Raw genomic sequence first — 15,090 nt, forward strand, 5'->3', positions numbered from 1 at the left:
ATGGCATATGCTTTCCCTCGGACGGGGGTTTTATGCATTCTTTTTTGTTTCGCAAGAGGATATGTTCACTGTTTATGCAGCTGGTACAGTGAGTTTGAAACCGGGGCTGCTTCGACTATTTGAATGGACTAAGGATTTCAATCTGCATACCCAAAGATAGACGCACACGCAAGTATGGATTAGGCTTTGGGAACTCCCGCAAGAGTATTAGATGGAGAGAACACTGTATGAAATTGCGGGGGAGATAGGTACTCCGTTACTGATCGATAATGTCACGAGGAACAGGCAGTATGGGCATTATGCACGGATACTTGTTGATTTGGATCTTTCAAAGACTATTTTTTACGAGGTGATGGTTGAACGTGAGGGTTTTGCTTTCCCTCTTGTTATTGAATATGAGGGACTCCCAGGCTTTTGTTCTCATTGTTGTAGCATTGGTCATAACATAAATTCATGTCGTCAGTTACACCCCCGAAGTGTGGAGAGGATTGAGCAGCCAACTAACCTTGGAAAGAAGAATGTTGATAACGGAAAGCAGCCGGTACACTCCCAAAGATCAAAACAAACTTGGAAATCAAAGGATAGCCCGGAGGGAATTGGTTCTTCCAAGGCGTTTGCATCTGTGGAGAACAATCAGCAGGATAACTCAATAACCTCTCCTACCTTGCAGATAGAGACTACTGCTGTACCAACGCAGCAACCTGAATCACACATAGAGCCTACTATGACGTCACTGCAAAATGAAGGTAGAACTGACATGGCAGATGTCACGACTACTGTTGTTCCAACGTAGCAACATGAATCACACACAAAGCCTACCATGACGGTAATGCAAAATGATGGCAGAACTGACATGGCAGATGTCATGACTGAGGGTAATCATAATGAAGAAGTGCAAAATGATGGCACTAACCATGGTGACAAAGATTTAAATGATGTGACCTTAACATTTGAGGTACAAACAGAAGCCATTACAAGGAAGGCAGACTGGCTGCCCATCAATTCGCTACATGTACTGGAAGAGATTTCCTCTGATGATCAAACTCACGTGGCTGATCTAGATAATGAGCACGAGGCTACTGCTGCAATTTCTGAACATGATGCAATACAAACCGAAGTTGCAGCTGATGACAGTCAATCATTCACTATTTTTTGAGTCTTTTTAATTAAGTTTTTAGTCTATTATTTTTTATATAACGTTTAATTTAGAGTCATTTTGAATAAATTGTCATTTTTTATTTATTGAGTCAATAAGGTTTCATCAGCTATTATTACTACTGGTTTGTGGCTATATGTCTACGAATATACTTGGTGGGCAATTTGAGAAGGAATATGTAGCACAAGGAAAGAAATGTAAGCAAGAGAAAACATGATTGATACAAAAGAGCCATATGAAAAAGGATGTGTAATTCTTAGGTGGTGTGAATAAAAAGAGAATGAAATAGGCATTGGGCCTATGTCACGTATTTTCTAGCTGACCTAAAATCAACAATGAGTGGAGTTTCTATAAAAGGAGAAAGAAACATGTATATGAGGTAGCTTTGTACAGGATTACGATTTGGCCAAAAAGCCAGCCGCACAGTACTAACCAATTCACGTTTTGGAAGGGGAAAAGAATCATTCACGCAACACGAGATAAAGAGGGAGATGAAGCACATGGGAGAGGAAAACAGCAGCATCAATTGAAAAGATTCCGAGAGCAACGCCCGGCGACATCGAAGTTCTATCGGTTTATTTATTTTCTTTACTTATGTTGTTTATTTCTTTGATCATGTCTAGCTAATTTGCTTTGATTAGGTCTGAGATGATTTTAATTTGAGCTGTTTGAACCATGTGATTGTATAAACTCTTTTCAATACAATTATAATTCTAGTTTTATTCAGAATTGTTTGCTCTTAATGCTTTTTGTATATTGATCACATATAAACTGAATTCAAATATCAATTGACTACTGACCCTAGCTATTGAATTGGATCTAATAATTCTGGTTAATCTAACGGGTCAGTCTAGGGATAGATGATTGTTAGGTTATGACATAAAAATTAATGTTCATAAAGCCTTCAACGGTTACGAACTCACCTAAGGGATTAGGGTGTTGTAGCTTTAGAAGTGTGTTCTGAGTCAAGGGATTGATCAAAACTATTTTGTTAATTTGTCGTGAGTCTAGGAGAATAATTGTAGAGACTAGGTGCAATTTACCAAACAGCGATAATTAATTGATTTGAAAGACCTAATCACTTTTTATCTCTATATTTTCCAAAACCATTTATTTTTATTTTACTTGTTGTTGAACTCAATCAAATATATGCTCTACATACCCGCTATTTGTTAAATCCTTTATTTTAACGCTTTTGCCGAGTAGAAATTGAAACAGTCCCTGTGGATACGAACTTATAAATTTTATTACTTCGATATATTTTTAGTACACTTGCTAAAAGTTTATCAGCAGCAATTGATAGTAGGGATGACGCAGAGATTTCATCTCAGATACCTACTGCTCAGATAGAAACACACCCAAGCATAAACATACATCATGATCTGGACTTATGGGCTAGAATTCGTGAATATGACAAACGTATCGCTGAAGAAGGTTTTACACGAGTTTTATCAAAGAAGCAGAAACAAACCTTGAAAAAACAAGTCATTGGACCGCCGCATTATAAGACCCGTGCAAAGGGTGGTCCTCCTCCATCTTCCCAATGATTCTTTTATATTGGAATGCTCAAGCCATCATCCATACCATTCACATGATTTGGTTAGCAAGAAATGCTTTTCGATTTCAATCTACATTGCGATCTATTCACTCCGTAAAAGTGCGCATTCACTCTCTGATTGCAATGTCTGGCAATGCTTCGACATGTAAATGTTTACCATCTGATTCTCCCTTTCTTGATGAATTTTCGGTTTCAACTCATCACCGTAAATTCAAAGAAATTGTTTTAGTTCTTTGGAAATCTCCCTCCTCTCCCTGGTTGAAAGTTAATACAGATGGTTCAGTTATTGGAGGGTTAGCGGCTTGCGGCGGAATTTTTAGGGATTCCTTAGGCACATACCTCGGCGCCTTTTCTTGTAACATTGGTCTTACCTCGGTTTTCCATGCGGAGATCTATGCTTTTATTCTTGCTATGGAGCATGCGGCACATCATGGATGGATGAATATTTGGCTAGAGAGTGATTCCACTAGTGCTTTGATGGTCTTTTCGAATTCTTCTTTAGTTCCGTGGTTGCTTCAGAATAGATGGCATAACTCTCAGGGGCTCGGAGTTCAGGTTATATCTTCCCATATTTTTCGTGAAGGAAATAGCTATACAGATAAGTTGGCGGATATGGGACATGTGATTAAGGGATCTGTTTGGTTTGACACGCTTCCGGCTGGGTTGCATATGGATTTCTATCGAGACAGAATTGGTTTGCTCAACTATAGATTTCCGTAGTTTTGTTTCTATATTTTTTGTTATTTCTGTTCTTTTTCTGAGGGTCTTGGCCTAGTCCCCCCCCCCCCCCCCCCCCCTCTTCTGTATATATTTTTCCCCTTTTTAATGAAATTTTAGAGATTGGCAGGCATAGGATGGAGGTTTCCCGGGGTGCCAACCTAGTTGGGCTGTCGGTGTTGTCTCTCGATGTCTGTCTTTCTCCCTGCTTAGCAAAAAAAAAATTAAACATCCAAGGGTGTCACACATCTTCTTCAATTCAAAAATACTTCATTTAAATTAAAAATGTAGCAGCATAATAAATTTTCAAAACATCAAAGTAACTTTCACATCATTTGTATCAACATCAAAACTGAATTCAAAAGAATTCTAAAACCTAATCTAAAATAGAATAAATCCCCAATCCCTAATGTCACATATCAGAGCATCGACTCGATAAAGACTCCCAAAAAGCGATAAGCAAACGAGTAGGCTCCAAAGCCATCCTCAGAGACTCACTGCTACTAAACTTCTTCTTCCTGCAAATCTACACCACAAGGGTGTAGGCGCCCAACCCGCCACTAGAGGGTGAGAATATATCCAACACAAGAGATGCATAATCACATGTATAGATCCAGATAAAAGAACACAACAATTACATTTAGACATGTATGCATCATAGTCAGACAATATTCATATTTAAATATAAAGTTTCATTTAATAAAAATCAAATAGGCATCAACCAACATCTTATAATAACATATAAGCATCGAGAACATTTAAGAATATCAAGTAACCACTTGGCAAAATACAAATCATTCAAACGTAATCATATAGAAGCACATCATTAAATATCACATCTTAAAATAGTTACACTTCTATTAATTCCACATCCTCAAATAGCACATCAATTACACATCGTTAAATGACACATCATCAAATAATTCACAAATTACACTTCTTTAAATATATAATCAAATTCACCACATCTTCAAGTATATATAAATAGATACTACATTTTCAAATATACTACATCTTCAAATATGTTTGACAATGAATGCAATGTCCATAACTCGACTTTATATGCATGTGGTACCAGTTTTGGATATCAGAGGTATGTTACTGATTTATCCCCCATCTTTAAATCACATCTTTAAATCAGATTGAGCATGAATGCATGAACACCAAATAATGACTCAACAAATGCACATCTTTAAATGACTCGACAAGTACACATCTTTAAATAACATCATCATCAAATATCACATCTTTATATAACAATCTTTAAATCACACATCCTCAAATATCACATATTTATATAACACATCTTTAAATCACACATCTTCAAATATCACATCTTTATATAACACATCTTTAAATCACACATCTTCAAATAACACATCTTTAAATAAAATAAAAGAAGAATCTAAAATCAATGTTTTTCCAAAATAAAAGAAATAAATCTTTATTACAATAATCAACCAATTTTAGAATCCATATCTCAAAAACAATTAGAAGAATCCAATCCTTATTTTTATACAACAAACTGTGTCGGCTATAACAGTGGTTAAAAGTCACGCATGATATTTAAAGTCACTAGGCCTAAAGCTATTCATCCTGCTATCATCTAGAACCACCTCCCGCAATTTAAAACATTTTGAAGAACAAGTTACTTCATTATTTCATAAATCATGATGCTAAAAAAATAAACAATAAATATTTTAATTTATATATACATACATATTCTTTTAGAAATATATACACGTTTTATAAAATATAATACCAATTAGCAACAATTCGTAAACAATTATCAGTGCGGCAACAAATCACAAATGAATCACTAAATAATCGATATGCATCTTATTGGATAGTTCATCTATAAGTCATTACTTTTACCAAATCACATTAGAATTTATCACTTTAGTCTTGGAATATAGATAATTAAATAAAAGAATTTATATCACAGTGACTCATAAAGCAAGGCAGGTCGAATCAACATATATGTATACACAAGAACAATAACTCAGCACCTAAACACAATCGAAAATGGTTCAAGGAACATATATTTACATACGGAATCAATTCATAGACTCAAATCAACATAAAGCCATAGCGACACAAGAGAACACAATTTAACAAAGATTCATCACAATTTATAAACTACAATCAAGGTATAGTTATAACAATATATAAAAGTACCTGAATTTAACAAAATTCATCAAAGCTCGTCAAAACAAACATAAACCCTTCACTACCCATACAATCATACAACCCTTATGCTGAATAGAGACTCCCCTTTACCTCTTTTTGCGAATTTGATGATTTCCTATGGTTCAATCTCTCCCCAAGCTCTTCTCTCTTTGTCTCCTTTGCCTCTTTTCTCCACAACCCTAGTTTTTCTTTTGCATCTTTGTTTCTCTCTTTCTCGGTAACCCTTTTTCTCTAATTTTATTCTCTATTTATAAGCTTTAATTGAGCTTGTTACCAATCTTTTCAGATTACTATATGTTCTCTAGGTTTGTTACTAATCTTTTTAGGTTACTATTTGTACCTCTAGATCTTGTTACTATTTTTTTTTCTATGACTACACCACCTTGCTATTCACACCTTTCTCTGCTTAAATCATTAAAACACTACTCAGCTCACTAACTACACCGCTTTTCTACCAAATTTTACAAATCCACCTCCATTCACACTCTACTTTCTTATTCTCTCTAAAAACTCTATTTTCTTTCTAAACATTATTTTCTCTCTCTTTAACCGACAAACCAACTCATCTACATTCTCCTTACCTATTCTTCCAATAAATATGAATATTTAAATCAATAATACCTAACAACCAATACTAATAATAATAATAGTACTAATATTATTTAATAATAACACTAATAAATTAATATTTAAAATTTGGGGTGTTACAATATTCATATTTAAATATAAAGTTTCATTTAATAAAAATCAGAAAGGCATCAACCAACATCTTATAATAACATATAAGCATCAAGAACATTTAATAATATCAAGTAACCACTTAGCAAAATACAAATCATTCTCACATAATCATATAGAAGCACATCATTAAATATCACATCTTAAAATAGTTACACTTTTCAAATAACACATCTATTAATTTCACATCTTCAAATATCACATCAATTGCACATCGTCAAATGACACATCATCAAATAATTCACAAATTACACTTCTCTAAATATATAATCAAATTCACCACATCTTCAAATATGCTTGACAATGAATGCAATGTCCCTAACTTGACTCTATATGCATGTGGTACCGGTTTTGGATATCAGAATTATGTTACTGATTTATCCCCATCTTTAAATCACATCTTTAAATCGGACTGACCATGAATGCATGAAGACCAAGTAATGACTCATCAAATGCACATCTCTTTAAATGACTTGACAATTACACATCTTTAGATAACACATCTTTATATGACACATCTTTAAATCACACATATTCAAATAACACATATTTATATTACATCTTTAAATCACACATCTTTAAATAACACATCTTCAATATATATCATTTCGAACCAAATTCAAAAGATAAAATAAAACAGGATAACTTGCAAAATACAAATAAGAAATTAGGGTTTTTGGATTTATTAACAAACATTGAATCCTGGAATATTTTTAATCAAAAATCTATTTTGTTTTATAGTGGAAAGTTATATAGGCCGTAGAAGGCAGCTAAACAAAATCAAATTTGTTAACCACATTAGCCATTGAAAGATACTGATGTTCGGCAAATCATATTTTGCCAATTCACCAATTATTTAATAATAAATAGTCATAGATAATTATTTCATGTGATCCTAATATTAAAACATGTGCATATAATTGAAATTGGAACCAATTAGTTGATACGACATGTATCACAGGGCAATATTCATATACATCTCTTGTATAAAGAGTTAGAATTGAATTATATTTAAAATTGATGAAGCATGTACTTTCGATTTCATAAACTCAATTAATTTCTTCTCGAAACCGTTCCATGATCAATTGAAACACAAAATTAATAATATGAATAGAGCATGTGCAAATATTGTATTCAAAGACAAGGGTATCCAAAAATCACAGCAGTAAATTAGAGCATAAATTTAATCAGAATATATTAAAAAAGATCATGAAAACGGAAGAAAAACATAGCCCTTCACCACCCATATGTTCATACTACCCTTACGATGAATAGAGACTCCCCCTTACCTCTAGTTTTGCGAAATTGATGATTTCCTATAGTGAAATCTCTCTTTAGTTTCTTCTCGCTATGCCTCCTTGCCTCTTCTCTCCACAACCCTAGTTTTTCTTTTGCCGCTTTGTTTCTCTCTTTCTCGGTAACCCTTCTTCTCTAATTCTCTTCTCTATTTATAAGCTCTAATTAAGTTTGTTACCAATCATTTTAGATTACTATATGTACTCTAGGTTTGTTACTAATCTTTTTCAAATTACTATTTGTACCTCTAAATTTTGTTACTATTCTTCCTGTAACTACATCACCTAGCTATTCACACATCCCTCCGCTTAATTCATTAAAACACTACTCAGCTCACTAACTACACATCTTTTCTATCCAATTTTACTAATTCACCTCCGTTCGCACTCTACTTTCTTATTCTCTCTAAAAACTCTATTTTCTTCCTAAACATTATTTTCCCTCACTCTTTAACCGACTACCAATCCATCTACTTTCCCCTTACCTATTTTCTCAAGAAAACACGAACAATTAAATTAATAATTTCAAACAATTCAATACTATTAATAATATTAATATCATCTAATAATAATACTAATAAACTAATATTCAAAATCAGGGCGTTACACAACTCATGCAGCTTTAGAGCAATTTTCATTCAAGGTAAAACCAATAAAAATCTTGATTTAAAAATTAGATTGTCCTATCTTAAGCAAACGGTTTAGACTTGATCGACTTCTTGGAGTCTTCTGTGCTCAATCAAAACATAATCCATATTTTATTTTTATATATAAAGATTTTATTTACAATTTTACGATACAAGGTAGAACTATATATGTTTCATTTACAAAGAGACCGACAAATATATAGTGTTTAGACACACATACATAGTGATATTATTTTTTATGATAAAAAAAAATGATCTAATATTTTGTGATAAGTGTCTCTTTGTGTGCACTTAACATCTCTTTGTGTATACCCAAGTGTTAAACCAAAAGTAGATTAAACTTATATATCAAGAATTAATAGTGTTCATCTAGTCAAACTTTGCAATCAATTGTAGAAGTGTTATCTCTTCTTAGCCGGTTTTATTTCCTACAAATGGTAATTTACTCCCTCCAGTCACGTATATAAGCAAAAAGTAACTTTTTAAGTTTATTAAATGACTAATATATATGGTCTATAAATATGACAAGATGCAATAATTATTCAATGAACCTAAAAGTTAATTTTTGCTTGTTGAGTGTATTAATTTTCTCCGTGTGTTCTCTCATTTAGAAAATGGAAAAGTCATTCTAGCTTTTAAGATGTTCATGTTGGCCCCACCATATGTCCGGCCAAAGACAATTGCTACGAGTTTCTACTGTGCATGAGGAGAAATATTCTACTCTAGCAAGGCTATGTTACTAGCTTGCAGTGGAGTAGTTTGAAAGCAGTGCACATCATTTAACTCTTTCGGTGCAAATCATTCAATTGAACGGTTTCAATTGAACTAATCATTCTGAATTGGATTTATGGAAATTATTAAATTATTTCAAATTCTAAAGAAGCATCACCACACGTTCAAACCTTCAAATATTTCAAACATGAAGATTTGCCAAATTGAACGGTTTAGAATTGTTTCTGATTTTGTTTTGCATTAATCATTCAAGAGAATTTGAAGTTCAATCTTTAACATTATATTTTATTCATGTTTGTTACTAATCTTTTTAATAGAAGATTTAAATTTCAATCTTTAACATTATTTTTTGCTTACGTTTATTACTAATTTTTTTTAGAGTATTTAAAGTTCAATCTTTAACATTATTATTTTTTGCTCACGTTTGTTACTAATTTTTTTTAGAGGATTTAAAGTTCAATCTTTAACATTATTTTTTGGTGACGTTTGTTACTAATCTTTTTTTCAGAGGATTTAAAGAATTTTTTTTCTAACCCTCTTGCCAAAAAAAATTTCAAATCTGACCCCTATCAGATTTATTTTCCAAAATGACCCACTTTCTATTTTTGTCCAATTTTTTTTGTCGTTTTCCCATTCCCGCCATTTGAAACGGCGGGAATGAGCCGCCCTCTGACACATGTCAAATCGTTACTGGCCAGACAGGTTTGACTTATTTTTTTTTATTTTTTTCGTTACCGCCGTTTGAACCGGCGGGAATGAATATTTAATTTTTTTTTTCGTTTTTTTTTGTATTTTTGGCCAACAATTGTTTATTTAAAACACAAATAATAATAATGATAAATAAAAACATATTTGAACACATAGTACATAACGTTATTAACTACCCGTTATTTATACTTGGACAATTTCTCCTAATATGGCCGGTATGCCGACACAACCCACATTGTCTCGGTGTCGGAGTCCTCTCTACACCTCCTCGTCCATTTCAGTCCTTATGCGGGTACTATTGGGTCGACCTTTCTTTAGTCTTCGCATGTTTGGATTATGGCAAAGCACGAGACCGTCGTATGGGAGCCAATAGCTCTTGTCCTGGACTACTTTGAAGGCTGTGTTGTAGATGGAGTAAACACTCTCGTTTTTGAACACAGCTGGAATAAGGGTTGTGTAGTCATGGCGAAATGAAGAACACGCGGCTATGACATGGGAACAAGGCAAATGTAAAGCTTGAAATTTCCCACAATCACACCACCCCGCTTGTAGGTCCACCTTAAAAGTTCCCATTCGCCTTCCCTCCCTATAGTTGACGGTCTCACGGACTGAGAATGTATACCTTTCTCGGTCAAATTGTTCGACATGATGGGTGTTAGACTTAACAATGCCATCCTTAATCGCATTCTGGCAATATTCACTGAACAAATCTCCGGAACCTACCCTTGCAAACGCTTTTTGAGCCCTATCAGCAAAGAGACATGCCAGCCTATAATAGGTTGATTGAACTATAGGTGTAACAGGTAGGTTGCGTGTTCCCTTAAACACAGAGTTCCACGACTTCCACGACTCAACGATGTTGTTTGTCATGTGGCCCCATCGTTGACCCTCGTCAAATGCTTGAGTCCATTTTTCTTTTGGAATATTGTCCACCCAATCTAATGCACGCTGATTTGCCTTCTGGATTACACCACGATAGTAATCGAACAAGGTACGTTTAGGGCATGTCCTGCACGTTAAGAAAAAATAATTAGTTAGATAGTGAACAATTGAAGACTAATATTCATTATTTTTAAACAATTCTCCTGGAGGCCTTATCTCAAATTCCATTACACCAACGAAGAAGAAAGCCAGAGATGGTCTGCAAACACATATCTCATCAGTTTTCAAATAGTCGAGAGGGATCAATCAGACAGAGTTCGGCTTCAATTTGGCTTACCACAAAATCCACCTGCCTTACCAGATAATTTGAAAGTTTTCCACAAAATTAATTTGACAAAAGATAAAACTAAAGGCTCGTGGAGAGATAAGCATCATCGTCAAGTCCAAAACTAGAACCAACGTCATCAATTAGCACTTCACGACGTTCGGTATAACCATGAGGTTTATCCAAATAGTCAATATTTTGCATGGTATTGGGAATTTTTCGGAAATCATCTGTGGCTTTCTAGAGAGGTATTATTGACAAACCCAAGGCAAGCATGTGCAAGAATTTTACCACAATTGTCGCGTGACTATCCTGCAGTGCCAGAAACCTATATGGTGCCAGATGAAAATATGTGGTCAAATACACCACCACCATACAACCAATTCATGGCACCTCCACCCACTAACTTTGACCAAAGCTTTAACCCATCCACCAACTACAACTACAACTACAACCAAACTTAGCAATCACCACCACAACCCACAAACCAAATGTTACATAACACCCCAATCCCATATCCAACATATTCTCAACAAAATCATCATGGAGAAAGCTCCCGAACATCAAACTATTCATTTGATGCTTCAATCCAACTCAGTACACCACACAAACCAGTTACCCAGACCAATCACAATACTCCTCGTTCAACCTACCAACCCCCCCCCCCCCCCCCCCCCCCCCCCACATTGCAAACTATCCCCAAACAAACTACACACCTCAATGGCCAAATTCACAAATTAATACTATAGAAAGCCTGGCAGCATGGTTTAATGACGATGACTTCGTTAATGAAAACTGGACCAACTCAGCTCCACAAGTGCAAAATGAAGGCACTATGGAAACTAATGATGATGCTGAAATTCCTGATGAGGATGTGGAACAGGAAGAACATGAGGAAGAGGAAGAGCAAAATCAACGACCCGTACGAACTAAAAAAGATAAATTATGTGCTACGGGAGGTTATAGTTTACATTGGCGTAAATGGATGCCGTGGAGAAAGTAGCTTTTGTTTTTATTTCGTATGAATAAAATAATTAGTGTTTTAAAATTAATAAATTAATATTTATTATCATCATCATTAATATTTATTTATTAATTATTATTTGTGTTTTAAATAAACAATTGTTGGCCAAAAATAGAAAAAAACGTAAAAAAAATTAAATATTCATTCCCGCCATTTCAAACGGCGGTAATGAAAAAAATAAAAAAATAAGTCAAACCTGCCTGGCCAGTAACGATTTGACATGTGTCAGAGGGCGGCTCATTCCCCCGTTTCAAATGGCAGGAATGGGAAAAACGACAAAAAAAAAATGGACAAAAATAGAAAGTGAGTCATTTTAGGAAATAAATCTGATAGGGGTCAGATTTGAAATTTTTTTTGGCAAGAGAGTTAGAAAAAAAATTGGATTTAAAGTCCAATCTTTAACAATATTTTTTACTCACGTTTGTTACTAATATTGTTTTAGAGGATTTAAAGTTCAATTTTTAACATTATTTTTTGCTCATGTTTTTTACCAATATTATTTTTAGAGGATTTAAAGTCCAATCTTTAACATTATTAATTGCTTATGTTTGTTACTAATCTTTTTTTTAAAGAATTTAAAGTTCAATCTTTACCATTATTTTTTGAAGATCAATCTTCATTTGAAATCTTTTTACGGATCATTGCCAAATTGAACGGTTTCAATTGAACTAATCATTCTGAATTGGATTTATGGAAATTATTTCAAATTCTAAAGAAGCATCACCATACGTTCAAACCTTCAAATATTTCAAACATGAAGATTCGCCAAATTGAACGGTTTAGAATTGTTTCTCATTCTTGTTTTGCATTAATCATTCAAGTATTTGTGCCAGTTTTTTATGAGTTTGATTTGTGGTTAACGGAGGTAAAAGAGGGTTAATGGGGACAATTAGTGACATGCATTAATAATCCACGTGTCATTTTATAATTGGCTAACAGTAGGAACAGTTCATAAGAAATTGTGCGTAAGTTTTCTCCTTAAATTAAATTTATTCTTATCTATTTGTTACATGTGTTATTTGTATTTAAAATTAAAATTAAAAATTAAGGGTATTTTTGGAAAGAAAAGTCCAACTAGAAAATATGCTGAAAGTGGTAGTTTTCTTTAATTTCCCCTAGCATGATCCTTTATTTTATGGTATTGTAGCTACTTTTTTTTTTTTTGAAGAGTATTGTATTGTAGCTACTTTAATTTGCTTTTGCCATAAATCATGAGTAGAGAAAACTATTTCTTTCTTTCTTTTTTTTTTTTTTTTGAGGGAAGAGAAAACTATTTCTGAAAAGTATATTCTGTTCTGTTGATATTCAAGATTATGTCATTTTTAAGAAACTAGTTCTTTTTAGCCAGGCCATGAATTATAAATTTATTCTTTATAGTTTTTTTTTTCCCTTTAAAATATGTATATCATTAATAGAAGGTGAGATATCAACATCATGATAAAATATTCTTGCTTGCCACTTCCTTTCAAAAAAGATAAAATATTCTAAACGGTAGTATTATAATTTCTTGCTTGCCACTTCGATATGGACAATTCTATTTGATTTTCTTTAAATGAATTATTTGTTTTGCTAAAACCCGTTTAGGCCATAAGCTTCAATTTATGCTTCTATTAATGATCCACTTCTGGAACGGCCACACATCTCTACTCTGTTTTATATTATTAAGGGAAAATTACAATGACCTCCCCCGAGGTTTGGTTAAATGTCACACACCTCCCCTCTAGTTTCAAAAATACATTAACCTCCCCTCAAGTTAACTCTGTTAACCATCTGTTTAGTTTAGAGAAAAAAAACTTAGTGATACTATAAATAGCCCTGCTATGAATTTGTCAATCCTAAATGGTTGAATCCATGTGCGCTCGATGGATCAATTATGGCTAATATTCATCCAAATTATTCGGTGATTGCAAACAGTTTTTTTTAAGTAAATTAAGAACAGTTTTGTGGTGTCGGTGTACTACTCTTCAGCTCATTTTTGATTCATACTAATTAGTCTGAACACTAGTATCCATTCCTATCCCCCCCCGGGTCTGATAACCAACATTAACTTATACACGATAAAAATTAAACTTGAAGTCTCATTTAACCTCTTTTTCCAAACACACCAGAGGCTTCCAACCATGTTAAGGATTTGTAAAACATTAAACAAAACAAAAAAAAAGGACCTGAAAGGATTTGTATAACTCACATTTTGTAAAATTTTGTTTTTAAATTAGCTTGTAAGCTTCACGGTTCAGTAGGAAGATGATATTTTTAAAATAGACAAATCACTAAAATGGTAAATGAAGACAGTGATAACTTCAACTTCACATCCATATGTTAACAGAAAGATAACAGCAGTTAAGAGATAAGGGAAGTATTTATCTATTTAATGATAACTTAAGGGAGGTTGATGTCTATTTTAAAACTAGAAGGGATGCTTGTGTCATTTAAAGAAAACTTAGGTAAGCCACGCATCTCTACTCTGTTTTATATTATTAATAATAGTTAATAGTTTCTTCATTTTGTTAAGATTATTTATTATTTAGCGTTTAGGGATTATTTGTTACGCAAACAAAAAAGACAACGCATGTAACACCCATACTAAACGTATCTAGAAAATTTAACATGTGTGTTATCTTTAGTACTGGATACATTAAAATTTACAACTATAAATTTTCCGAATGAATATTATATACAACAAATCACGTTCGTACAAACAACAATATAATACATCTCATCCATACATAAAGAATACATCCTTGATATCTTTGACATCATGCAGCGGGTACGAACGAGCACTTGCTGAAATATCTATCCAGCTACGAGCTTGCATGCCAATCTGTTTATCTGAAACAAATAAGGATTGGGATGAGACATAATGTCTCAGTGAGTTCTACCTAATCCTAGGCTATAGGTAACCTCGGGGGAAACCTATGGTCACCACGTGTCTACAATACAACCTGACGGTTGATTATACATGTGTCGTCATGTTTTCCTAGACGGTCGTGCACACTAGCTCCGTCGTAGGTTCATCTTATCTTGTCATAGGTCTTACTTACATCATACGTGTCATGGCGGTCAAGGGAACCTATGACCGCTATGCCAAGGTACGCCAAACGCACCGAGGCCTAAACAT

General features: G+C 33.7%; 1 long non-coding RNA gene and 2 pseudogenes across 1 annotated transcript; 1 reads left to right on the plus strand and 2 right to left on the minus strand.

Annotated features, from left to right (window-relative positions):
• Positions 1-3,719: 3,719 nt before the first annotated feature.
• On the minus strand, positions 3,720-6,151 carry LOC146920992 (uncharacterized). Its single transcript, XR_015011970.1, has 2 exons — positions 5,610-6,151; positions 3,720-3,957 (listed from the first exon to the last, which is right to left on the minus strand). It is a non-coding gene; the product is annotated as an uncharacterized LOC146920992 (long non-coding RNA).
• Positions 6,152-9,913: 3,762 nt separating this feature from the next.
• LOC146920993 (uncharacterized) lies at positions 9,914-10,611 on the minus strand (annotated as a pseudogene).
• A 71-nt stretch (positions 10,612-10,682) lies between these two features.
• LOC146920994 (uncharacterized) lies at positions 10,683-11,951 on the plus strand (annotated as a pseudogene).
• Positions 11,952-15,090: the final 3,139 nt, after the last annotated feature.

Source organism: Medicago sativa, chromosome 5 (genome assembly GCF_051527215.1).
Source record: "Medicago sativa cultivar Bolivia chromosome 5, Bolivia_mono, whole genome shotgun sequence".
NCBI classification, from domain to species: Eukaryota; Viridiplantae; Streptophyta; class Magnoliopsida; order Fabales; family Fabaceae; genus Medicago; species Medicago sativa.